The sequence below is a fragment of the Narcine bancroftii genome, chromosome 1, assembly GCF_036971445.1.
Source record: "Narcine bancroftii isolate sNarBan1 chromosome 1, sNarBan1.hap1, whole genome shotgun sequence".
Classification (NCBI taxonomy): domain Eukaryota; kingdom Metazoa; phylum Chordata; class Chondrichthyes; order Torpediniformes; family Narcinidae; genus Narcine; species Narcine bancroftii.
This window is the reverse complement of record NC_091469.1, coordinates 379622809-379648136: the sequence shown is the minus strand read 5'-3', so window position 1 is coordinate 379648136 and position 25328 is coordinate 379622809. Positions and strand designations below refer to the sequence as shown.

General features: G+C 45.0%; 1 protein-coding gene across 3 annotated transcripts in view; it reads left to right on the top strand.

Annotated features, from left to right (window-relative positions):
• Positions 1-10958: 10958 nt before the first annotated feature.
• The window catches only part of ripor2 (RHO family interacting cell polarization regulator 2), a 111944-nt gene continuing 97574 nt past the window's right edge, over positions 10959-25328 (top strand). For all 3 annotated transcript variants that reach the window (XM_069913439.1, XM_069913440.1, XM_069913438.1), the window contains exon 1: positions 10959-11059. The gene's annotated coding sequence lies outside the window, so the exon portion shown is untranslated. The remainder of the gene's footprint in view (positions 11060-25328) is intronic.

Sequence of the window (25328 nt, the reverse complement as noted above, 5' to 3'; positions counted from 1 at the left end):
GATGGGTGTTTATCCTGCAGCCAGCCAGTAGGCCAGCCCGTAGGCCAGCCCAGGTAGTCCCAATTGTCTTCAAGTGAGGAGAAGGACCAATTGGAAGGTGTCTTTCCCTGTGAGTGGGTCTGACATTGATTGACAGGGGCTGGTGACTTCCGAGCTGTTTCCTGTCTGGGCAATCAGATGATCCTTCAAGTTGTAATCACATGAAAACTGACCTTTGTCCTGGCCAGCTTCTTGTCTGGTTAGAAGGGAAGGGGAGATTTGCATGGATGCTACCTGGATTGGAGAGCATGACTTATGAGTATAGGTTGAGTGAGCTGGGTATTTTCTCTTTGGAGCAATGGAAGATGATAGAGGTGTATAAGATGATGTGGATGGCCAAAGGCTTTTTCCAGGCCTGAAATATCTAAAGCCAGGGCAGAATCTTAAGGTGCTTGGGAGTAAATACAGAGGGGGTGTAAGAGGTAAGTTTCTCACACAGAGTAGTGGGTACATAGAATGTACTGCCAGCAACAGTGGGGGAGGCAGGTACAATAGGATATTTCAATAGACTATTAGATAGGTACATGGATCTGAGAAAAATGGAGGGTTATGCAGACAGGAACTTCTAGACAGTTGTTAGAAAAGGCTTGTTAGGTCGGCACAACATTGTGGGGTGATGGGCCTGTACAGTACAGTAGATTTCTATGTTCTATGGTGAAAGTGAAGTTGAAACACCATGTTTGATGGGAGTGAATGGAAACATAAGGGATGCTGGAACCTGAAGGGAGAGTGAATGTATGGCGTGTGCTCATTTCACAGTGGTGCAGATAGGAAAGTGGCATAAATCGGATGTGCGCATGTTCCAGCAGAGGTTGTGTCAGTGGAGACTGTGGAGAAATAATGTTATAGTCTACTGAACTGAGTCAAGGAGTGAGTGACAAATTCATGAAGACATCAATGACACAAGCGATTTTGAGAAGATCTAGGAGTCTTATAGATCTTGCAAATAGATGAAGTCTTTAAAAATTTGAGTCACTCCTTTTTTTCAAAGATGGGAAAGCAGTGCAGTTAAATATAAATATCTGGCAAATTCACCCATTGCCAGTGCAATGGGAGGGAGGGCAATTTGTGGCCCTGCAGCTCACTGAGACTTTTGATGTTTTTCCATGTTCAAGTTCACATTTGTTGTCATGTGTAACCATAGTGATATGATGTGCCACCTAAATGCTCCAGTTGCCTATCTCTTTGTGCCACCTGTCATGCTCAACAACTCGATTCGGAGCCAGCATGACCCTAGTGTGCTTTCTACAGTACAAGAGGTTGGTTATGCTTGTCAGGTATTCAGCCTTGGAAGAATGAGTGTACTTAAGATTGCAGCTCTACGTTGTTGTCTTAACTGAGTCCTGGCAAGGTATTTTAATATTTTATATTTTCTTCATAGTGAAGAAGGACATTCAGCCCATTCAAGCTCTGCCAGCTCTTAAAGCAATCTCATCAATCCCATCCTTATTATCCTGTAACTTATTCCCACATATTTCCCACCTCTTCATTTATCCTAATTCTCCTACCACCCATCTACACTTGAGGTGATTTACAACAGTCAATTAACTGAACAACCAGGATATCTTTAGGGCAACAGGAGGGAACCAGCGCTCCTGGGGGAAACCCACACTGTCACAGGGAGAGCATGCAAACATTACACAGACAGCACCCGAGGTCAGGATTGAACCTGGGTCACTGGAGCTATGAGTTACTGTGGCACCTTAGTGACATAAAGCATTGGTTGTATGTGAGGTCTTTAACATGGGTAAAATCGTCAGATGTATTTATTGCTGCTGATGTTTTCAGGATATCGTGCGACTCACCAACTCCCACTCATGATAACATGTGCTGATCTCCAAGGGCGATTACAAGCTTTCTTGCACATATTTTATGCTGTTGTGCAGAAATGTCCAATTTGACAAGTATTTATGATCTTGTGGGCCACAGCTTTTTGTGCACAGACCTTGTTTTGGCCTCTTCTTGTGATTGTCTGTACTTCCTCTTCCTGTCATCTTCTTTCAAAGGTTGGAGACTACTGTAACCATTTGAATACTTCAGGAGGAGCTTCAAAATGTGGCCCTCAGTGGGCAGTCATTTATTTTTAAATGACTGCAACATCTCAGTTTTGCAAAGTGACCTTTGAATGGCAGGTGTTCTCCAGATTTAAAGCCTCCTGTGTTACCTTGTTTGCTATGAAACTTCACACCTCAAGTGCATTCTCATGAAGTACTCGCACATCATCTTCTTGAGCACTTAACATTTTCCTCTCCAATGAATATGTCAGATCCCTTGACTTTGTTGCCATTCAAGAGCAGGGACATTTTCTGATCAATTGGTTAGTTACACCTTACTTAGTTAACACCTGAGAAAGTTTAATTGTCTACTATCACATTGTGGTTTGAGTCCATTATCACATTGTGGTTTGAGAAATGTTTTGTGTAAATGGCCATCTGTTCACTATTTTTTCCCAATTTTTGGGATCTGTGTGAAAATGGAAACATCAGCATTTAATGCCCATCTTAAAGTGTTCTTGAGAAAGTGGTGTTGAGCCACTTTCTTGAATAAATGCATTCTCTTTGGGTAATACACTGCTACAATGCCTTTTCACATCAGAATGGTGTGTGACTTGGAAGGAAGAATGCAAATGGTGTTCCCATGCATCTGAAACTCTTGTCCTTCTTGATGGTAGAGGTCAAGACTTTGGTAGATGCCTTTGGAGTAGCCTTGGTGAGTAACCGCTGTGCATTTTACAGATAATACACACTTGTGGCCAGTACAAATTAATGTTAGGGAGCAATTCGGGTGGGATGCTTGGTCCTGGATGGTGCTGAGAGTCATGAATTTCTCTGGAACTGTACTCATCGAGTGAATAATGTTTCAACATGCTTCTGTCTTGTGCCATTTAGTTGGTGCATGTCAAGAAGTCACCAGAGGTATCTTCAGATATTGGTAATATTCTCACTTTTCTCCCAATTTACTTTATATCCTGACATTGACCTATAGTATTCCAATAACTCTTGTAAGGGTCATAATGAACTCTTCTGTTTCGATAAATATATCAATACGTCATCTGCAAATAAGTTGATTTTATACTCATGTTGTCCAATTGTAATACCTCGAATTGTCATATTCTGTCTAATCAGTTGAGCTAAAGGTTCTATTACTAATGCAAACAAGGCTGGTGACAATGGACAACCCTGTATAGTTGATCTACACAAATTAAATGCTTGAGAAATCTGACCGTTTGTCACCACTTGTACAAAAGGGTTCTTATATAATGCTTTAATCCAACCTATAAAAAAATGGCCCAAACTTAAATCTTTCTAACTTTAAATAAAAATTTTCACTCTACACAATCAAAAGCTTTCTCAGCATCCATTGCTAATATCATTGGTTGATTAACTTGCCATCTGGATGCATTAATAATTGTAATTAATTTAGTAATATTATCAACTGAATGGAAAAAAACTGAAAAACTCCAAGAAAAGTGCAGAGAACAAAACAAAGGACTCTACATCACCTTTGTTGACCTCACCAAAGCCTTCGACATCGTGAGCAGGAAAGGGCTTTGGCAAATACTAGAGCGCCTCGGATGCCCCCCCAAGTTCCTCAACATGGTTATCCAACTGCATGAAAACCAACAAGGTCAGGTCAGATACAGCAATGAGCTCTCCGAACCCTTCTCCATTGACAACGGCGTGAAGCAAGGCTGCATCCCGCACCAACCCTCTTTACTATCTTCTTCAGCATGATGCTGAAACAAGCCATGAAAGACCTCAACAATGAAGACGCTGTTTACATCCGTTACCGCACGGATGGCAGTCTCTTCAATTTGAGGCGCCTGCAAGCTCACACCAATACACAAGAGCAACTTGTCCGTGAACTACTCTTTGCAGTCGATGCCGCTTTAGTTGCCCATTCAGAGTCAGCTCTCCAGCACATGACATCCTGTTTTGCGGAAACTGCCAAAATATTTGGCTTGGAAGTCAGCCTGAAGAAAACTGAGGTCCTCCATCAGCCAGCTCCCCACCATGACTACCAGCCCCCCCACAGGACGGTGCTTCCGCCGCTCAGAGTCGGGAGGTCTCAGAACTGCAGGCCCATGATGGCAGTCCTGAAGGCTTGCGTCTCCTTGTCGGACTTCTGGTCCTGGTCAAGCTGGTTGAAGTCGAGGCCGGGCATCAGCGTGCAGATGTCCGATCATGAGAGTGCATCGTGACCACGTTGTCCTTCCCTGCTTTGTGCTGAATGTCGGTGGTAAACTCTGACACGAAGGAGAGGTGACGCTGCTGGCGGGCCGACCTGGGGTCCTTCACAATCGCGAGTGCCTGGGTGAGGGGTTTAAGGTCAGTGAAGATGGTAAAAGTCCTCCCCTCCAAGAAATAGCGAAAATGCCGCACCACCAAGTACTTGCCCAGTAACTCATGGTCAAAAGCGCTATACTTGCTCTGGTGGCCGGAGAAGCCGGCTGAAGAATGCCAGTGGCTTCCATTGTCCGTTCACCCGCTGCTCCAGGATGTGGCAGAAGCATCGATGGAGAGCGCCATATGCAGGTCGGTGTGTGGGTGGGCGAGCATGGTAGCCTTCGCGAGGGCGTCCTTGGTGGCCTCGAATGCACTGCAGGCATCTGGGGTCCAGGTGAATGTTTTGTGCTTGGCTGCGATGAGGGCGAATAGTGGTTGCACGATGCGCCCAGCTCCTGGGATGAATCAGTTGTAGAAGTTGACCATACCTGCTAACTCCTGTAGCCCCTTGAGATTGTCCGGATGTGGGAACTCCTTGATAGCGGCGACCATCGTAGTGGTGGGCGTGGCTCCCTCAGCCATGATGGTATGGCTCAGGAACTGCATGGACTCTTTCCCAAACTGGCACTTGGCTGGGTTGATGGTGAGGCTGAAGTCGGCCAGCAGGAGAAGAGGGTGCGCAGGTGGGCCTTGTGTTGCGCCCGATCCCTGCTGGCAAAGAGGATGTCATCTAAGTAAATGAAGACGAAATCCAGGTCCCTGCCCACTGAGTCCATGAGGCGCTGGAAGGTCTGAGTGGCGTTTTTGAGCCCGAACGGCATGCGAAGGAATTCAAACAAGCTGAAGGGGGTGATGATGGCCATCTTGGGTATGTCCTCAGGGTGTACCGGGATTTGGTGATACCCGCGCACCAGGTCAACCTTGGAGAAAACCCTCGCACCATGCAGGTTGGCCATAAAGTCCTGGATGTGAGGGATGGGGTAATGGTCAGGAACTGTTGCCTCGTTGAGCTGTTGATCATCTCCGCAGGGGCCCCAGCCGGCAGAGGCTTTCGGGACCAGGTGGAGTGACGAGGCGCGCGGGCTGTTGGACTGCTGAAATGATCCCCAGCTCCAACAAATGTGAAAACTCTTCCTTCGCCACCTGGATCTTGTCAGGTAGGAGCTGGCATGCCTTTTTGTGAACCGGTGGGCCCTGGGTGGGGATGTGGTGGAACACCCCGTGGCATGACGAGGCAGCGGAGAACTGTGGCTTGAGGAGGGTCGGAAACTTGTCCAGGATTCGCTTGAACTCGTCTCTGGGTATGCTGATTGTGGCCATCTCCGGCTGCTCTGTGTGGGAGGTGTTGAGGCAAACGACCTGGAAAGTATGTGCGTCCACCAGGCGCCTACCCTGAATGTCCACTAGAAGCCTGTGGGCGAGGAGGAAGTCGGCACCCAGGATGGTGGTCTGAAGGGACGAGATGGTGAACCTCCACGAGAACTTTCGTCTGCTGATCTGGAAGTGGACTGTCTTGTCTCCATACATCCATATCTCTGTTGCGTTGGCTGCACGGAGGGGAGGTCCTCGAGGTCAGTTTCTGGACTCGATGGCTGTGGCCGGGATGACACTGATCTAGGCCTCAGTGTCAACAAGGAACCGCCAGCCGCTGACTGAGTCCCACAAGTAGAGGAGGCTGTGTCCTTGGCCATCCGCCGCAGCTATTAACAGCGGCTGGGTCCTCGTTTCCCTGGAATGAACAGGGCTGACGACACTTCTGAGCCTTGGCTCCCCAGCACTGGTGGAAGAAGCAGAGGCCTGGAGTGGATGCCGTGCTCCTGGTTATGCTCTTGGTGGCCCCTGCAGGGGCTGAATGTTCTACTGCAGTGCTAGGGGCGGGCTTGGCTTGGTCATACCCATGCATCATGATCTGCTGGATTGCTGAGCCCTCCGGGAATCGCTCGAGCCATAGCTCTTGGGCCTTCTGAGTGACCTTTCTTGGGTCGGAAAAGCTCTCTTTGGCCAGTAACGGCCGGATGTCTTCGGGCAGATGGTCATGGAAAATATGCTCGAAGAGAGAGCAGTTGGTGTGATCACCTATGAGCGCGATCATTTCGTCCATCAGCTCCATCGGAGACCTGTCCCAAGAGCGTCGAGGTGCAGCATCCAAGTGGTATGCTGGCGCCTGGATAGTCCAAGGGATCCGGTGAGCACTCGCTTGATGGTCTTATATTTGTCTTCGGGGGGTGGGTGCTGAACGAGGTGCAGCATGCGTTTGGCAGTGGCCTGGTCCATGGTGGTGACCACATAGTAGAATTTGGTTGTGTCGGATGAAACCTGGCAGAGATGAGACTGAGCCTCTGCGTGACCGAACCAGGTCTCCGGCTCCTGAACCCAGAATTCAGGCAGCTTGATGGCTATAGCATTGATCCCAGATTCGCTCATGATGGGTTCAAAGACGTTTGAATCAGTTGGGGTCACCAATTGTAGCGGCAGCTACACTGGTACTGAAGGAACACACAATCAGATGGGTTGAGCTCAGTGAGCAGAACTGATTAATTGCAGGCTGCTGGGCTGGATTTGTACTCCCAGCCTGGACCTGGCTGAGAACCGCGCTGTGGGGCGCTGACATCACCTGGGTGTCATGTGGTCCCCCAGTGCAGGCTTCTGAGCCTGTGCTGAGAAGAAGGGGAAACCCCCATTGGCGCCATTTTGGCCGGCTGCCTTGCTGCGTGGATTACAAGTGAGGCCGGTTCGCCTGCCTAGTGGTGTGCCACCACACTTTTATACATGCTGTGTGGGAATGTTCAAAAGTTAAACCTTTTTGGGAAAAGGTTATTAAATTTTTGCGAGATTTATTTCAAGTAGATTTGCTTATGGATCCATGGCTATGCTTATTAGGATATATGAATCCATTAACAAGTTTAGATAAATTTCAGGTTGCGTTTATTTGTTTAAGTTTGGCAGTAGCTAGGAAATGTATAGCGGTAACTTGGAAAAAATGATGTAGACCTAAGTATACAGAGGTGGCATAATGAAATTCAATCATGTTTGTATTTTGAGAAAATTACATATAATTTGAGGAATAATTATTCTTTTTTGAAAATATGTGGACTTCATATTTGAAATGTATGAAGCTAAATGTTAAGTAATTATTATTTTTATTTACATTGTAATTCAACCCATGCTACATATTCGTATTTTGTAATAACCTTCTTTCTGTATGTTAAGCTCCGGGGGGAGGGAGGGATAGTAAGGGGTGGGGGGGTAATAGGGGGTGGGAGGGTGAGAGCAGGGGAGTGTAGAGCTCGTTGAAAGAACCAAAGACTTGTTGATCCAAACCAAGGCTTTTATTAGCAGAAGACCGGAGCTCTTCACAGGTGGCCGACCAGTCCGGAATGATCCGACCTGGCTAGGGACACAACCCTTTAAGGCCCAGACAGTAGGCGTGGCTTAGCTCTCAGCCAATCACTGTAAGCACAGTCTAGATACTGTAACTATATACACTATATACATTGGTGATAGATCTGTACTATCACAGGGAGTAAGGGTTTTTTTAATATGTATGTTTTGTTAATTTCTTTCCAAAATTTAAAATAAATTTTTCAAAATGAAAGTCACCAGAGGATACCCAGTCTCTGATCTACTCTTGTATATCCATGGTAGGTATGAGTTTTAGTGAACGGTAATGCCATTTGAAGACCAAGAATAGACGGCTGGAATATTCCTTTTTGATCATGGCTATGGTGTCCCACTTTTAAAACACAAATGTTACTTGCCTCTAATGAGCCATTGCTGAAGATATGTTTTCCCAGAGCTGAAATGTAGGAAATAGCTGCAGCTAATCTGCTTCCACAGATGCTGCTGGTCACAACCCCTTCTCATTGTTCCTTTTGAGCAGAAGGTACAGAAACCTGAAGACCAGCATCTCCAGGTTCAAGAGCAGTTTTTATCCAACAGCTATCTCCAATAGTGACCTAGCCATAAACTTCTCGAGGGCTACCAAATCACCTTTCTGCACTTCTGAGAGATCAGTTTTTCTCGCATGAACAGAAAATGTGAATATGTATTTATCTATCCTTTTACACTTAATTTCTCTTTCTCTATCTTGCATTTATGTTAATTTAATTTTTGACTATTGTAGTTGGCTTACCACTAATCTAACCTGGCTATGGCAGGGAGTGCAGGCCATTACAGTCTACAAAGTGAAGGTGAACACTATAGATGGCTGCAATGCTTCACTATCCAATGAGCTGATCGCCTTCTATGCCCACTTTGAGAAGAAGAACCATATAGTGCCTACTAGAATCCCTGAAAAGGCTGAGGACCCTGTGATATCTGCCTCTAAGGAGGTCATCAGAACATCATTCAAGAGGGGGAACCCTAGCAAGGCTTCGTGTCCTGACGGTGTTCTTGGCAGCGTACTGAAAATCTGCACCAACCAACTAGCTGGAGCGTTTGTGGACATTTTCAACCTCTCGTTGCTGCAATCAGAGGTTCCCATCTGCTTCAAAAGGGCATCAATCATCCCAATACCCAAGAGGAGTAGTGTGGGCTGCCTCAATAAATACCTCCCAGTTGAACTAACTTCTGTGATGAAATGCTTTGAGAGGCTGGTCATGGCAAGAATTAATACATACCTAAGCAAAGATCTGGGCCCACTGCAATTCACCTATTGTCACAATTGCTCCACAGCAGATGCAATATCACTGGCTCTCCACTCAGCTCAGGATCACCTCAAAAACTGCAAATCATGCATACAGCTGTTCTTCATTGACTACAGCTCTGCCTTTAATACCATTATTCCCTCAGGGCTGGTCAAGAAGCTACAGACTCTACGCCTCTGTACCCCCACTCTGCAACTGGATCCTTGACTTTCTCATCAGAAGTCTATAGTCATTCCAAATTGGAATCAATGTCTCCACCTCACTGATTATCCACACAGGTGCACCCCAAGGATGCGTGCTTAGCCCACTGCTCTATCGCACATGACTGTGTGGTCAGGCACAATTCCAATGCCATGTACGTTTGTGATGACACCACAGATGTCGGCAGAATCACAAAAGGTAATGAGAAAGCGAACAGGAGGGAAGTAGATCAGCTCGTTGAATGGTATAACAGCAATGTGCTCAATGTCAGCAAGACCCCATGGAGATAATTGTGGACTTCAGGAGGAAGCCAGGCGAACACGACTCAGTCATCATTGAGAGGGCTCGGTAGTGGAGAGGGTCAAGAATTCCTGGAGCCTCTACGCTGATGCAATCACAAGGAAGGCTTGTCAGCGGCTATACTTTGTGAGGTGTCTGAGGAGATTCAACGAGCTGATCTACTTCCCTCCTGTTCGCTTTCTCATTACCTTTTGTGATTCTGCCGACATCTGTGGTGTCATCACAAACGTACATGGCATTGGAATTGTGCCTGACCACACAGTCATGTGCGATAGAGCAGTGGGCTAAGCACGCATCCTTGGGGTGCACCTGTGTGGATAATCAGTGAGGTGGAGACATTGATTCCAATTTGGAATGATTATAGTCACCGAAGACTCATGTCAACTTCTATAGGTGTACCGTGGAGAGCATTCTGGCTGGTTGTATCTCTGCCTGGTATGGAGGCAAAAATCCTCAGAACAAGAATAAACTCCAGAAGGTTGTTAACTTGGCCTGTGACATTACAGTCACCAGACTTCACTCCTTCGAGGACATCTACATGAGACAGTGTCTTAAAAAAGCAGCCTCCAACCTCAAAGACCCCCACCACCCAGGCCATGCCCTCTTCACTCTGCTACCATCGGGGAAAAGGTACAGGAGCCTAAAGACGAGCACTCAGCGGCACAAGGTCAGCTTCTTCCCTGCTGCCATCAGATTCCTGAATGATCAATGAACCAAAGACACTGCCTTACTTTTCACGCACTATTATTGTTATTTTATTTTTTATATAGTCATGTTGTAAGATGGTTATAATATGAACGTTTACACTATGACGCTGCCACAAAACAACAAATTTCATGACTTGTTCATGACAATAAATCCTGATTCTGATCCTGATCCATATATCCAAGTGGCACAACTACTAGAGCTGCTGCCTCACAGTTGCAGTGAACCAGGTTCAATCCTGACCTGTGCTCACTGTGTGGAGTTTGCATGTTCAACTTGTAACTCCCTGGTTTACTCTGAGGGCTCCACTTTCCTCCCACATGCCAATGATGTGTATGTTGTTGGGGCAGTGTGTAGGAGAGTGGTGGAATCCGAGGATGTGGGGGAGTTGATGGGAATGCAGAAGGAATAAAATGGGATCAGTGTAAAGGAGTTGATGACCACCATGGTCTCAATAAATCAAAGGGTATTTTTCCATGATGATTAGCTTCATGACTCTAGAATTCTCAGGAGAAGGCATTGACAGTAAAATGTGAGACCTGTTACCGTCATGAAAATGAGGTAGACATACAAAATGACTGCTGTCATTCATTCTACTGCTGTGGAAAATAAAGTTTTAGCTCCTGCAGGGGCAAACTACGTGATTACCAGTTTTAATTAAATAGCTTCAGTGACTACCTGGTCGGAAATGAAAGCAGTTTGTTTTCAATTTAACCATCTTCAAGAAGAAAAGTACCCAGAAGCAGAAGTCCTAGTTATCTTTGATCTGCTGAAATTGTGAGGAGGAAGTGACGATGAATGGATAATTTTAGCACTATAAATAACTCAAGTGCCACAGCTACCAGGGCAGCTGCAGACCATTGCACCAAGCTTAAATGCAGAGGACATCGTGAAGTCATTGATGACATTTCGCGAAATGTGTGGACTTCTTGTAGTCATCTGGTCAGTAATAGATCTCACTGCAATTGGTTTTTATTTATGTTTCAGAGTCTTCCCTGTGGTAGCTTTGAAGATAAAGTGGAGAGTAAATGTATTTTATTTTGCCTTCCAAGCTATTTTACATCTACAATTGTTTTGCAATATGAAAGTGCACCCGTAGGGATCTATGTTTTAACCCTTTGAGGTTGTGATAGTAACTTGGCAACCAAAAAAGAAATAGGACAGCAGGACATAGAATTTCACCCTGTGTGATGATGGATGATTGTTCTGAGTTTTGATATGGTTCAATCAATATTTTCTTTGAGGAATATTTAGATTGGTGAGAAAACCTTTGAAAAGAAGCATTGTGCAAGAATATAATTTATTGAAGGACTTGCCATACTATTCTCAGGCCAGGTTGATACAGTTATCAGCATGTGACCTGCCAATAGTTTATTTGTTAATTGTGGTTGGACAGTCAGCAATTATTGAATTTTCAATTCTATTAACCATAAGGATGCATTGCAGGGGAGAATTTTTGTGTCTATGGGTTTATCTGATTGTGCCTGCGATTCCATAATTTACAGAATATGCACATGAATGTATGCAGTTCATGCGCGTCCGTGCATGAATGTGTGTGTTTTTATCATTACTGCCTTTCATCATAGGGATGGCAAGGGCACATTTGTTTGCTGTTCTTGGTGGTGTCTATCCTTGGGGTGTCCATTAGAAAATTCGGGAGATGTTTTTACAAGTGTGTGAATACCCCTGTATGACCACCTGCCAATGATGCTCTTTCACATCACTGTTCCCAATAATGTGTTGGCAGGTGTGTTATCATTAAAATTTTCTTGAGGAGGCATGAATACTGTAATTTTAGCTGTAAGAGGTATGAAGTGGGTGAGGGCCTGAAACCTATAGGGGTTATGAATAATCTCAGTTGTTTCTCAATTCCATTTCAAATGGTGCAGAAGAACAGAGAGAAAAATGATAGAATGGACTACTCTAGCTTCCACGTTCTCCAATTTATATGAGCACTCTGCCTCCTCATTCCTTCAGTCTGAGCCATCACATTTTCCGTTCAGAATTCCCACTGCCCGAGCAAGCAGTGGTTTGACTTTTATCTCGGATTCTCCTTGGGTCTTCCAGCACTACTGTCCCACTGTTTACTGGAACTCCACTAGAAGGCTGAGGACGAGAATTCTCAGAAACACTGAGCCAATTACTGTCCACAGATTCCAGTAATCCCATTCCTCAAAAAAAGGGAACGTGGAACAATTACTAGTGCTCATACAATTTAAAAAAAAGAATTGGATATGTGGTATAGTGGCCTGGACTAATATTCCAAAGATGTGCGTTCAAATCACATTAAAACTCCTCATAAAATTGAAGTTGAGTAATTGATATTTGGTTGGTATGTAACTTTTTTGTACTGCACCAGACCCCACCATCTGCAGATTTACTAGTTTACCACCTAGAATATACAGTAGATACCAAGAACATTTCAGCACATTACATTTTATACAGACATCTGCAATGGTGGTGAAGCTTCAAACCTCCACCCTCCTCTTTGTTAACACAATTGGCAGATAACAAAGTTGAGGGGTGGTGATTCCCACAGAACCACCCCCTCAGTTGCCACTCTTAGTGCCATTTTCTTCAGCCACATTCCTACAACCTTGAGTATACAAACAGAGAGGTGGCAGAAACAGGATGGAGTCTCAGCAGTGACTTGGACCTCCTGAAGTAAGCACATTCACTGAAATGTGTTTACCATCTACTGGCCTCCCATACTCATGATTCAGTAATACTTCACACACGACCTTCAGCTGGTTCATTGATCCATCAAATTTTGAAGGTCTTTTGAGAAGGCTGAATTCTCTCTGCTTCCATTCCTGTTCTGTCAGGACAGCGTCTTGGATTGTGCAGCCAGAAACAATGAATCTGGACTAATTCTGCAGGAAGTCACAATTTATAGTACTGTAGCGAACTGCACTGATCCACAAGTGAACCGGGTCATGGAGGTGCTGGCTTGCACTGGGTTGACATCACAATGCTCCTGTTGGGAGAGGCCAAAAATAATCTTGGGAGAGGTGCTGATAAACTCTCAGAGAGTTCAAGTAAAGTCATTTGGTTGGTTCAACTCACTCACAGCTTCTGTGTGGTTTTTTTCTTTCAATTGCTGCATAGCATACTGACCACAGTGGTGACCCCAATGGTCCAAAGCAGCATTTTGGACCCCATGATGAATGACATGAGCACACAGAATGCAGTCTTGCTGAAGCTGTCGATACTTTGGACCTCACAGCTGATAGTCTGGTTCAAACAGGCTGAGGCCCAGTTTCAGGTCAGGCGGATCACTGCAGACTCCTCAAGATATTACTACGTGGTCAATTTGCTTAACCAAGAGACTGCCAGATGAATCATCAACTTCTTGCATCAGCCGCCAGTTGCCAACAGGTATGAAGCAATTAAAGTGTTTCTTATCCGCATCTTTTGCCTTTCCCACCATGACTTGGTAACCTTATTGGGCAACAAGTTTGCCAGAATCTTGGCAGGATTCCCTGCCATTATAAGGCCACAGTTCTTCACCACGGTCCCAAAACATGGCGTTCAGCACCACATCCCCACACAGGGACCACTACTACACACCTGGACACGCAGGCTTCCTCCCAACAAGCTGTGGCTCACCAAGGAAGAATTGAGAAGATGGAGATCGTTCGGCACTCGGACAGCCCATGGACCTCTCCTCTACACAGTACTGAAGTCTTCTTGGGGATGGAGACCTTGTTGGGACTACCACCGGCTCAATGATAGCACGATAGCCGACCGGTACCCAGTACGCCACATCCAGGACTTAATGACCAATCTATACAGAGCACGGATCTTCTCAAAAATTGACTTAGTCTGGGGGTACCACCAGATTCCTGTGCACCCCAGTGAAATCCCAAAGAGAACCTCATCATCCTGTTTGGCCTTTTCGAGCTCCTCAGCATGCCATTCAGTCTCAAAAATACAGCGCAGACTTTCCAAAGACTCATGGACTCGGTGGGGCGTGACCTGGATTTCATTTTTATCTACCTAGACAACATCCTTATGGCCAGTTGTTCATGACAGGAGCACCTAACACACCTGCAGCTGTTCTGCCAGTGACTGAGCGACAATGGCCTAGCCATTAACCCAGCGAAAAATCAGTTCAGCCTGATGTCAATCAAATTCCTTTGGCACTACATTGATCGACATGAGGTAGTCCCTTTTCCATCAAATGTTGAGGCCATTCATGAGTTTGCTAAGCCAACTACAATTAAATGTTTGCAGAAGTTCGTTGGGATGGTCAATGTCTACTATTGGTTCCTGCCATCAGCTGCCAGGATTATGTGACCTCTTCATCTGCTGTCTGGTCAGACCAAAGAACTCATCTGGGATGCAAAGACTACGGCAGCTTTTGACCAGCCCAAAGAAGTTCTGGCCAACGCCACCCTTCTAGTGCATCTGCACATTGATGTGCCCACTGCCCTTGCAGTCGACACATCCAATACGTCAGTTGCTGACGACCTGGAGCAGCTGATTGATGAACATTGGAGACCACTCACTTTCTTCAGCAGACTCCTGTGGCCCCCAGAACAGAAGTATAGTGCATTCAACTGGGAGTTGCTAGCCCTCTACCTTGCCGTACGCCATTTACGCTGTTTCCCTGAAGGATGAGATTTCACAGTCTTCACCGATCACAAGCCCCTCACTTTTGCCTTTGCTAAGATGTCAGATGTGTAATCAATAAGCCAGCAGCGTCACCTCTTATATCTCAGAGTACACGACAATTATCAAGCACATTTCCAGCAAGAACAACCTTGTGGCTGACGCTTTGTCCTGTACAGTGTTCGCAGCAGCCCAGCAGCAGGATGGCGAGATACCAGCCTACCGCACTGCAGTCTCAGGGCTAAAGCTGGAAGATGTGCATTTTGGGCCATCCGAAGCCACACTTTTCTGTGATGTGTCTACTGGCCGACCTTGGCCCATTGTTCCTGTCATGTGGAGACATCACATCTTCAATGCGCTACATTGGTTGGCCCACCCATCCATCTGGGTGACAATTCAACTGGTCGCAGACAGATTTTTGTGACATAGCCTATGTAAACAGGTCAGCCACTGGGCCAGAACTTGCCTCCACTGTCAGACATCCAAGGTACAGAGTCATGTGAAAGCCCCTCTTCAGTCCTTCCCGCTGACACACAGACAAGTTGACCAAATCCACATAGGCGTCGTCAGGCTGCTGCCGATTTCCAGAGGTGCTACATACCTGTTCATGATGATGGACAGGTTCATTAGAGGGCTGGAAGCTGTCCTGCTCTCGGACACTTTCATGACATCCTGCTCCAGGACCCTCATTGCTGACTCAATAGCCTGTTTCGGCCTTCCTTTCAATATCATGTCGAAAAGGGGGGCACAGTTCATGTCGGGCCTATGGGGCAGCACTGGCACAGCTCCTAAAGATCCAGTTACATCACACCACGGCCTACCACCACAGTCTAACGGACTGGTGGAAAGGTTCCATTAGCATTTGAGGGCTGCCCTCATGGCATGGCTCTGAGGCTAGGATTGGTGGTCGAGCTGCCTTGGGTGCTCCTTGGCATCTGCACAGCACTGAAGGAGGATTTGGCCATGTCCACTGCTGACCTTGTCTATGAAGTACCTGCTAACAATCCCGGGAGAGTTTGTGCCAGTGGCTTGCGGTCAGGAGGAAACACCTAAAGCACTGCTAATGCAACTTTGCAAGAAGGTGGGTACCTTGGACCCCGTACCAACCTCGGGCCATAGTCCAGCTCCATCCTACATCCCGAAGGATCTCGAAGACTGTGAATACATCTTCATAAGGAGAGGTGTGCACTGGATGCCGCTTCAGTGCCCATACGAGGGTCCATACAAGGTGTTGCAACACAATGGGACTACTTGCCTTTTGGATTTTGAGGGTAGGCAGGAAACGTTCATGGTTGACTGGCTCAAACCGGCACACCTTGACCTCAACCACCAGCCCTGTGGCGGAAAGGTCGGCTTCACAAACGTACAAACTGTTTACAAACTGTGGACTTGGCACTTCCAAACACTGGTTTTGGTGGGGGTGGTCATGTAGTGGGCTATAATGTTCCACAAGCAAACTTGGTCATGGAGGTGCAGGCTTGTACTGGGCTTACATCACAATGGTCCTGATGGGGAGGCTGCAAAGGATCATGAGAGCAGTGCTCATAAGCTCTTGGAGAGTTCCTGAAAAGTTAGTTGGTTGGTTCAACTCACTCACAGCTTCTGTGTGGTTTATTTTCTTTCTTTCACTGCACAGCACACAGACCACAGTACAAACATTAAACAATGGCCAACTCCAGACAATCAAGAGCCCATCCTCCCTCATTTGCAGGTGGTATATAGTTGCACCTTCCATTATAAAATTTGTGCCTATCTACATCTTGGAGTCCACTGTTGACCAGAAATATAACTGGGTGAACCATCTATGTAGCTCAGACAAAAGAGTTAAATGATGTTCTCTGGACTTGTTTGGTAACTCCAACACTTGCCAGTTTAAATGTTCAATGCAACAGGTTAATGGAACATCACTATCAAACTTAAGAACTCTGTTTTGATGCTGAGTCTCAGAAACTTTACAACAATTTCTAGGGCTGCAGTGATGTTGGAGGAAACCCATGGTTACCTGAACTCAGCACACAAGCCATTTTGAACCAGTAGTTTGAAAGGTCTCATGGTCTGGGAAAATACTTTGATTCTCTTCTAACTTTGTACAGGAGCTCTATCAGGAGTATCATGGCCGGTTGCATCACAGTGTGGTACAGTTGCTGTAGAGCATCAGATTAGAGGTCAATCCACAGGACTATAAGAACAGCAGAGAGGATCACTGGGGTCTTCCTCCCTCCTATAAATGGGGTTTACCGGATCATTGTCAAAAGAGGACTTGCAATATCAGTGAGGACCCCTACCACCCTGCACGCAGCATCTCCCCCATCAGGAAAGAGATCCAGGAGTATCAGAGCCAGAATCGCTAGGGTGAGCAACAACTTATTTCCACAGGCAGTAAAAGTCTGCTGAACGACTGAGGAACTGCTCACATAAACTCTCTGGGAATTTACCATTTATTTACCAATAATATTTATTTAATTTAATATTAATATTACTGTACATGTGTATCATTTGCCTGTATGTGTATTATGTCTATATGTGTGTGTTGTGGTACACCACTGGCCTACTGCAGTGGGAAACCTCTGTACCTTCAGAAGAGCATGGGGACACTCAGTCAGCTGACCTGAATGGAGCAAGGCCTACCTGGTCAGGTGGCAATCACCCTCTGGGATTTTAGCTTGAGCCGGCCCTTCAAAGTCACTCTCAGAGTTTACAGCAGCCCTCCTCACAGCTGGCTCTGTGGAAGTTTACGTCGAATAAAGCCTGTGGTACAGTCTTTTGGTTTTGTGTGTTTGCTTCTGACTGACAGTGCACCACAGTGTGTTTGCAGTGTACATTGTACTGACTTGGAAATATGTTGTTGTACCTCTATTGCTATTGATGAGCAGGTTTTTTCTGCCTTTCCTTTCATCACAGCCTCCATTGAATTCAGGTCTTACGGAATCAAGAGTTTCTGTATCTCTTACTTTTGTTGAAATTGAAAATGAACTATTTGACACATTTCCTCCTTCCTACATCCTCACAATGTGGAAGTTAAGGTTCCACACAACGAAAATAGATTTCTAAATCTTTGCACTGTACCTCCAAGTCTTTCCTGATTTTAAAATCAAAATAATTGACAAAGGAACTGTAACTGCACCCTGCAACCCTTCCACCCCACCAGCTGCTTCTTTTACTCCCTCCCCATTGCTCACAGGACTTACAGGACACATTTCGGACAGTGGAAAGTACTCAGCAATGGCATTGGTTGATATCGTCTACTTCCATTGGCACTTAGAGGTGTGGAGCACAGAAACGGGCCCTTCGTCCCACTATATCCATTTTCCCATTCACACTAATCCCATTTGCCTTCAATTGATCCACACATCTTAGCCTGTATACGCCTGGGATTGTCTGATCTCAGAAACTAAGCAGGCTCAGGCCTGGCCAGTACTTGGAGGGGAGACCGCGTTCGAACACCAGGTGGCGTGACGGGCGCGGGACAAAGTGGTGGCTCTCCGTCTGCCTTATTGTAGACAAAAGGTAAAGAATTTCATTTATTTGTAGTATTACATGACAATAATGGAACCTTTACCTTTATACTATGTCTTGCCTATTCAAGTGTCTGTCGAATTGTTTCTTACTGGTAGTAATTCTACCACTCTCCCAGCTGGTGCATTCCTGCTACTAATCATTGTGTGGAGAAAAATATTTCTCTTGGATCCACTTTAAAACCCTTTCTCCCACCCTGAACCTAGCCCTTTTGTTTTTGATGCCCCTATAACAGGAAAATATATTTGGATGACCTCAATTATGCCTCGTGTAATTTTATTTATCAGGTTGTCCCTCACCCTCCTCTCCTCCCGAGAAAACATCCTTAGCCCATTCCCATAATGAACTGCAGCAAGGTTGGGGTTGAGGCTCTGGTGGGACTCACCAGGCTCTATGCCTTGGATTTTGTCAGTAAAACGCACGTAAAGGAGATAGTATGAAGTGGCATTTTGCGGAATTGTTTTGTTTTTGGTCAGCAGTTCTGGGAAAGAGAAGAGGTCTTGAGTTCACAGCTGGCTTCCTCAGTTTTCCATGGGAGCAGCACCTATTGGAAGAGGTTTACTTGCTCGATTTAACATGGTGGTCCATACTGATATTTAGGGTATTCAAACCTCCAAGGTTAATGTCAGCCAGCCTGGTATCCATAGTTGCAAAAGGGAGTTGCAGAATCATCAGCAGAAGAGGAGACCGTAGAGAGTGTGCAAATCTCTACTCGTCTAACACCATGTACAGAAAGAGGCTCGGACTGAGGATGCCACATGAGACATCTGCAGCCTTCTGTCAGGGAACATGCTGTCTGTTGGACAAGTACATGCTGAACTTTTCCCAATCCCTTGGGAAGTACCGTGATGCATTCACCCCATGATGATCTTCACTGAAAATTTAGGTTAACCAGGTGGAAGAGAAAGTATGGTTCAATGTTTTGGGGCCAGAACTCAAAATGATGAAGTCTTGGTGACTCAAAACATTGATATTCCTTTCCTCCATCTGATAGTGCTCGATCCACTGAATTCTCCCAGCAGATTCTATCTTTGCTCTAAATTCCAGTCTCTTGTGAATCTCCAATATTGATCATTTCTTTGGACCTGGAGTCCCCTTTTGAGAGTTGGTCAGTAGAATACTCTTGCAAAACTGTGTTTTACCCTCCGATGATTTTAAGGTGGCTAAATTTAATACCCCTTGAAAATCATCACCTGGTTTGCAACTGGCCTGTTCCTATTCAGTATAATGAAGGTTGTGTGCCTGATTGCTACTTACTAATTATCCATCCAGCATGAAGCACAATGCTTATGGCCAGCACGTTTCGGCAGCTGACTAATACTCTCAGACAGAAATGTGCTGGAGAAACTCAGCGTGTTTGTGCATTGCACTCAGCCCCAGGATCTGCAATCTTTTTTGTTTGATGAATGTTGTCAGATAGCTTTCCCTGCTTTGCTTTTTGCAAGGGGCTTGCCAATTGCCACCCATGTTTACAAGCAGCCAGTCGGTGCAGAAACACTGAAGACCTGTACACTGCTCCCTATGGAGTTCTGCAGCTTGAGAACTGTGGAAAAACACCAAACATGTGCAGAAATACAGCAACGGTTGGCAGAAAATAACCGGTAACTAACATAGATTTGGTGATGCTCCCTTCAACCAGCAATGGTGATCGTCTTTCTCCATTTACCCAGAGTGTTTTCAGCCATGTCCTTAAGGGACATGAAGTAAAGACCTTCAGGGCTGTGATAGTATTCCCCTCACTATGATGGTAACCAGCACAGCTCAGTTCTTGGAGTTTCCCCAGCCCACACTGTGTAAACAGTGGGAGCATGGCAGTGGCCTTCCGATGTCTCATCAGGTTAATAACCTAATAATAACCTAATAATAACGTCAGTCTGCAGCTGACGTGGACTTTTTACCCCCTCCATAAATCTTCGTCCGCGAAGCCAAGCCAAAGAAGAAAAAGAAGAATAACCTAAGGTAGCTGGGCAAGTCTGTGTATCTGTCCCCTGCTGGGGAGCTTGTGGCATAATTTGTACTGCCAAACCGAGCACAGCAGCAGCAATGAGAGGTGGAAAAGGAACAAGCCGCTCAGTGCTCTTCATCTGATAAAGATTCCAATTGCAAGGTTGACCAGGAAGAAGGTGGGGTTGAGTGGCTAACTCTCAATCATATGAAAATGAGTTTATTGCAATACACATTGTATAATATATACATTAACCAAAATTCTTCCTTGGCTGCAGTCAAGCTACAATCATGTACATTAAATTAAAAACATAATAAATACAAAAGACAAGCAGCTAATAACTCTTCACAGTTACCATGGAGCAAAAGAAAATAAAAGTGACTTTGCAATAGCACAGACAGTCCTTTTGGGATGTCAGATCAGGCCCTGGGCCCTTTTACACTGCCCATGAAAGACGGTAATTAATTGCCTTTTTACCACTTCATTTACCTGTGTGAATGTGACCAAAATGGTATGGGGGGTCATTTTCATTCTGGTACTTGCCCGCCAAGGTAGGAGGCACCAGCTCCTGTGTAAAAGGCTTCCCCGCCTTCTCGGTGCACCAATGCTGTAATGCTGTAGATCCTGACTCCTTTTGTACTGGGTTGCGGGGTCCTTGTGTAAAAAGTCGCACTGGACTGGCTTTTCTTGGTTCAGTGTGAATGCTCTGATGTGTCCTGACCCAGCTTTAAACACGGATCGTTAACACACCAGTTTACTGGGATCTTAATGTAAAAAGGGTATCTGATTAGTGTAACAAGGGGAAGTTCAAGAGCCTGATAGCTGTTAGAAATAAAGTGAGATGCTGGGCTTCAGTCTTCTGTACCTTCTGCCCAATATGGCCACTTGTATTGGTGCTCAGGATGCCAGGAATACCAAACTGCCTCAAAGTGTGACTGTCCCATAGCAATGATCACATTCCTTGCTCCTGCCCCGGTGTTCATTGACATTAGGCAGTCCTGCAAATAACTCCCCATTCATTCACTGCCCCAGCACCATCTGGTCTCATTCAATTCATTTCTTCAGTTTCATCTTTCGAGCAACTGGCTGAAGTGTTATTCAGTGGGCCAGAATGTTTTATCATTTATCCAATCACGCTATGTGTACATCCCCTGCTAGCAATTTCATGGATCCTCCTAAGGGAACATCACCAACTGAGGCAGGTAGGAATGATCTGCTTAAGTGAATAGAAATTTCCATAAAGGCCAGCAGGCCCTGTCGGGTCCTGAAAGACATGAGATTTTAAGACAGTCTGGTAGTTTCATGCTCACTGTTACTAAGATTAGCTTTAATTCCAAATTTAGTTAAATACTTGAATTTGAATTCACCAGCTGCCATGGTGGGATTTGAACTCGTGTTTCTGAATAGTCATGGCTGTCAGTCTACCATGCTCATTAAAACGATGGACTTTGAAAAAGAGATGCAAAAAATAAATAGTCTGAATAGATGTTAAATACAACCCATCAGTTTTCCAAAGACAAACCAGTTCGTTTCAATTTCACTCTGCATTACTGAAGTATGTACTCCACACACTGTTCTCTCTGGAGGGGCTGTGAACTGTCCCCAGCAGTGCTAGGGACAGTGCGTTAAGTTCTACAGACAATTTCTAGGAGCCCTGGTATATTTAAGTGAATCTCAGGTTTTGATATCTCCAGGAATATTCTGATCAAAAATCAATCTTTTGAACACAACTGAAAGCATGCAGAAATGGGAATTCATTGAATAAATTTAGGCAGTTTATTTCCTTTAATTTGCTTCGATTGTTTTTGCTTGTTAGTTATAAAAATATTGGTGGGAAGAAAGGAAAAACTAGTTAGAGAAAGAGCATGGCTGGATATGGTTGGACTTGTGCAGAAACCCCCAGTGATGTATCCAATTGGAATTGGCAGTCCTGTTGGGTCCAGTTTTAGTTAAAAAATGCAGATAAATTGGTAAAGCATAATGCTGCCTATCTTGCTACCTCAAGAAAGTGAACTGCCTTTAGTTGTTGGTGCTATGCACCGTTACAAAGATGTTTGGACGTTCGATGTTTTTATTTAAATTTAGACACACAGCAGGGTAACAGGCCCTTCTGGGCTACGAACCTGTGCCGCTCAAATACACCAATCAACCTACAACCCCCATATGTTGTTGAACAGTGGGAGGAAACTGAAGCACCTGGAGGAAACCCATGCAGACTTGGAGAACATACAAACTTCAAAACATACAGTGCGGATTCAGACTCTGGTCACTGGCGCTGTAGTAGCGTAGTGCTGACCGCTATCCCAGACAAAATATATGGAGCATTTTCTCTACCTTCAAAACAATGAGAAGAAGATTCTGTGCGTTTAATTGAGAAGGTAATTACCAAAGCCAACTGTGAATTGCTAACGCAGCCCAAATCCGTTGGTAGAAAATTTCCAGTGTGGACCAAAGATTGTTGGTTAGTTATGTGACTGAGAATGGCAGCTCACTGCAGGTCCAAGGAAATGCAGAAACTGCCACCTTTCAGATGAAGTGCTAAACCAAGGTTACAACTACCTGCCTAGAGATCACAGCTGTTAATATTTGAAAAAAGGTAGAAGAAATCTGACAGCCAACATTTACAACCAAACCAAATCCTACGTGACCTGGTCGCGTAACATTTGAAAGTATTTCAGTAAAGCAATTTAACTGTGTACTCGAACAATGACGAAACTTTGGAAGTGGTCAATACAGTGTACCTTGACGAAGGGCTCAGGCCAGAAACATTGGATTTATATATATCTTTTGTTTACAACAATCGTAGCGCCTGCAAACTTTCTTGTCTCAACAAAGTGTACAGCCCTTGTTTTAGAGAAAGGCATAATGAGATGTGAACCTTTCTTTCTCCTTCTTTAAAGTCAATAAAAATAATTTGAAACTAAATTTGCTACATTGATTCCACCCGCTGTGTTACTTTGCCTGAGAGATGGGTATAAAAATGTGCAAGATTTTGGCAGAAGATTGAGAACAAAAGAGAGAAATCATCTGTCATCTATAGATGCAGGGGCTGGTTACCAGGGATACCACCAGGAATAACTCTACTCAAAGGTCTCTCTGCAACTTCACCGAGATTAGCAACAAATCTGTTCAATGTTACTGGCCTGAAGTGAATTCTTTTTCTTAATGTTTTGAACATGTCATTTTGTTTGGAAGAATATATTCAAATTGTTTATGTGAATTTAGATGGTTTAGACAGAAGAAAGTCATTCATGAGTCAGCGGGTTTCTAAATTTATTAATGTTTTGTAAAGGCTGAGCAATGTGTCATTCAAGCAAGTCTTTATCATCTGACCACTCACTATATGATGTCGCTGCATGTAACGCAGAATACACAAAAGTACTGGTGAAACTCAGCAGATCACACACCATCTATAGGAATGAAAGGGTAACCAATGTTTTGGGCCTGGGACCTACATCAGGTATAAGCATAAACAGGCAGGTGCCTGAATGAAAAGGTTGGTGGGGGGGAGATGAGATTTCTTCTCCAATTTCTATAAACCCCTATGGTGAAACCACTATTGTATATATTTGCCATATGTAAATGTCATGACCTTTCCTGGTTGACCCTGTTCTCACTGGCTGGCTCATGACTCCTCCTCCTTTCTTCCCCCGTAAAGGCTGTCATGCCACAAGCCTGCCAGTTCGAGTCCAGATCAGTGGGAGTGACCAACACAGGGATGCTGTCCATCTCTTGTAAATAGAAGCCTTCAGTCTCAGCAACTTCAGTCTTTATGTACTTGATCGTGCATCAACCGCCTGCTCCGTGTCTCTCCCTAACCCTCTGTCTTCCTTCTTCCAGCTCTCAAACCCTTTCCCTTCCCTCTTGTATTAAAGAGCTATTGTTCTTAGCCCACTGCCCACTCCCCCATTACTTTGAGTTTTTTTCTCTTTTAATCTCTCACTGGTATCCAGCTATGACCTCTTATCTGTTAGCCTGCACTTCTTCTCATGCCCCTTCCTCCCTCTCTTCTCTCCTCCATTCCCCAGCCCCATCTTTTTATTCTTTTGTTTATATCTGACGAAGGGCCCAGGCCTGAAACGTTGGTTACCCTTTACTTCCTATGATCCTATGAGTTTCTCCAGCATGCTTGTGTGTGGCACTTGACCCCAGAATCTGCAAACTTTCTTGTTTAACATAAGTCTCTTGAGGAAAAAATGGAAAAATTATAAGCATTAGATAACAAAGTAACTTTCAAATTTCTGTGCTGGCTTGCACATCCAACTCTGATAACAGAAGGATAACATTAGTGGATCCTGGTCGAGCTTCTATAAGCCTGTCAAGCAGACTCAGCGTCCTGATGAAGATCTGAAGCTTGACAAGAACCCCTTTCCACACCAAAGGCAAATCTTTCATTGCATTACTCAACCATTAGAAATAGGCCTTTGTTACCTTCCACTGCCAAGAGAGGAAAAGGCTTCCTGGGCCTCCTTGGCTTATAAATCTAGTTCACCCAAGGCTCCGAGATGTGAGTATTCAGGATGGTGCACCTCCGAATTCATTCTATTTCAGCTAATGAATGGACAGCTGGGATGTGTTTGGATGCGATCATCCCACCCACCTGTATTCTCATCGGCCTTCAAGTAAACAGAAATGTTCACATAATTGTCAGGATGACTGCCAGGATGTAAAATGTGTTCCATGAACATTGTGGTGTCATTTTATGGCACTTTAGTGCTCTGTTGGTTTAGGGGAGAACTGGAAGTTATCTCGGATGTCAATAACTTCCCTTAATAGGCCCTAGTATTCTCCTCTAGATCTCACAAAGAATGACCAGAGCTCATGTCTTTGTTCTTTCTTGTCTCCTTAACCTCTTCACACACACAGATCTACTCACTCCTCCAATTCTAACTTCCTGCATGTCTCCTATTTTCATTGTTCCATCAGTAAGGCCACGTCTTTAGTTGACATTCCTTGTTTCTGGTATTTCCCTCCTGCAATTCCTTTTAACTCTCTGACCTCTGTAAGAATCTCCTTAAATGCTCACTCTATGAACAAGCTTTTGGTCAGTGATTCTAATTACCCTTTATGAGGCTTTGTTAAACATTATCTACAAAGGTTCTTGGGATCAGCCATGGCTACACTGACTGGCTGGAG